Here is a 2,176-nt window from a genome sequence, read left to right on the forward strand (position 1 = left end):
GGAGCCGAGTTCTGGTGCTTGGAGGAAGTGAGACTGGGCGGCGAACAAATGTCACTTCCCGGTGCCACAGTATCCGGTCCTGGGTCATCCTGTTCTGGGTACCCTCAAGGGACACAGGCAACACCCAGGGACTCCCACAAGCCTCAAGCCACATTCTCAGCTTCCTGAGCTCTAGCTCTCACCACTGACCCGGCCTGGGACTGGGGGCTGCGGACGCTGAGCTGGGCTGTGGCAGGGCTGGGTGACATGCCCTGTCCTCCCCAGGAGCTCTTCAAGAAAGTGATGCCCCACAACTTCCTGGACTCCATCTGGTCCCAGTGTGACAACAGGGGTAATGAACACCTGACACGCACCATCCATGCCCCCACGACCCGCTTTAACAGAGTGGTCGAATGTGTCATCACCACTTGCATTGGGGATCTGAGCATGACAGCCTAGGAGAGGGCCAGGGTGGTGGAGCTCTGGATCCAGGTGGCCAAGGTAAGATGTGGGAGTTCCTGAGAGCTCCTCTCTGGAGTCAGGGGAACTGCCCCTTCTCCTTTCTCAGCTCTCATGTTTGAAGTCTGTGGTCTGAGTCTTTGCAAAATTATTAGGCCCCTCCTGCCAGTGCCTCGATGACCTGACTCCTGGTCCCAGTGGTGGGAATCTCACCCCTTCCTGGGCTCCTTCCTTACCTTGAGCTAAAATCCTCCTCCCTGGAAGTATTCTTCATCAGTTTCCAGCTGTGCCTTTCCCGGATTCCCTGAGTTACTGTCTCATCCAGGACAGGAGACGTCAATGAGGTGACAGAAGCCAGAGGAAGCAGGGCTCCAGTTCCCCCTCACAGCTCATTCTCTTCCTTTCCCCAGGAATGCCAGGGCCTGAGGATCCTTTCCTCACTCCATGCAATCCTCTGGGCTCTGCAGGTCCCCTCCATTCAGCGTTTAAAAGAGACATGGAGCAGGGTGTCCAGGTGGGTAGGCCTCTGTCCATTTGAGCACCACCTGGGTGGACCAGACACCCCCCACAGGGCTAGCATTGCCCTTCAGTCAGTTGGGACCTCCTGGGAGACAGCAAACCCTGGCGATAGGGTCTGACCTGGTTGGAGGCTTGGAGTCTTTCTGAAAACTTAGGCCAGTGGTTCTGCTTCAGGAATCAGTTTCCCTAAGTGACAGATCCTGGCTTGAGCCAAATTGAAGATTTTCAAGTGTTTTCAACAAAAGAACTCTCTGTCCACATGTAATTAAGACTGTTTAAAACACATCTGCTGAGAAGATAAGAGAATGGAGGCCCCAGGTGACAATAAGAGAGCCCCCTCCCCAGTCCCAGACACCTCAGGGCTCAGAGGACACAGTGAAAAGGCTCATCCAGGCTGTCTGGATCTTCTGGGTTTTCAAACAAAAGGGATTTACCCTCAAACCACTCCATAGTGTCTCTTTCCTTTTTTCCCTCCTCAGGAAGAACTGGACAAAACTTAAAAAGTTGATGAAAACAAGCCAGCGGGAGAGCAGGAAGCTGCTCAAGGAGGTGAGTTGAGGCTGGAGATCTGGAAGGAGGGGAGGTGAGGTGGGGAGGGACAAGGCAGGATGTGCTTTGGGAAGTTTTTCACTTAAGTTTCCCTGAGAAATAACGGTCTGTCTTGTCCAGCTTGACAGGAAGCGTGGGGTGTGAGCTGCAGGGGCAAGTGGGGACTGTTTGGGGAAGGAGGCCTTGGTCACGGGATACAATGATGTCGGCTGGACTCTTCCAGGAGGTGAAGAGCTGGCAGAATGAGCAGGTCTCTGGTTTCCATGTGGACCCAACAGCTGGCCCTCTTCCTTCAGGCTCGCGGGTGGATGGAGTGGGTGGGGGTTCCTTTCTTCCTCTAGCAGCCCAGCCTGTCCTCAGGAAGCCAGGCCCCTGCTGCTCCTACTGTCTTCACTGCACCTCGCAGGGGTGGGCACTCTGCATGCCCCAGGGATGGGCACTGTGAGGTCACACAGGTCTTGTGGACACAGGGGCTGCCCAGCCTTGGGCCAAATGGTGGATCTGGGACAGAACTGTGTGGTCTCTGGGACTGTGCACTCTAGCTAGATAGTGGTCACTGCTGACAAACCAGTGAGTCTCGCCCGGTGCCTTGTTGACAAGGATATGCCCCAGATGGCCATGAGAATTATCGGGGAACCTACAGATTCTTAATGGACCTTCCTGACAGGAC

The 2,176-nt window shown here is 54.9% G+C and overlaps 1 long non-coding RNA gene across 1 annotated transcript; it reads left to right on the forward strand.

Annotated features, from left to right (window-relative positions):
• The first annotated feature begins 432 nt into the window (after window positions 1–432).
• LOC131402094 (uncharacterized) lies at window positions 433–1,745 on the forward strand. The gene is made up of 3 exons (XR_009218267.1): window positions 433–480; window positions 1,437–1,506; window positions 1,730–1,745. It is a non-coding gene; the product is annotated as an uncharacterized LOC131402094 (long non-coding RNA).
• Window positions 1,746–2,176: the final 431 nt, after the last annotated feature.

This window comes from Diceros bicornis (genome assembly GCF_020826845.1).
Source record: "Diceros bicornis minor isolate mBicDic1 chromosome 30 unlocalized genomic scaffold, mDicBic1.mat.cur SUPER_30_unloc_1, whole genome shotgun sequence".
NCBI classification, from domain to species: domain Eukaryota; kingdom Metazoa; phylum Chordata; class Mammalia; order Perissodactyla; family Rhinocerotidae; genus Diceros; species Diceros bicornis.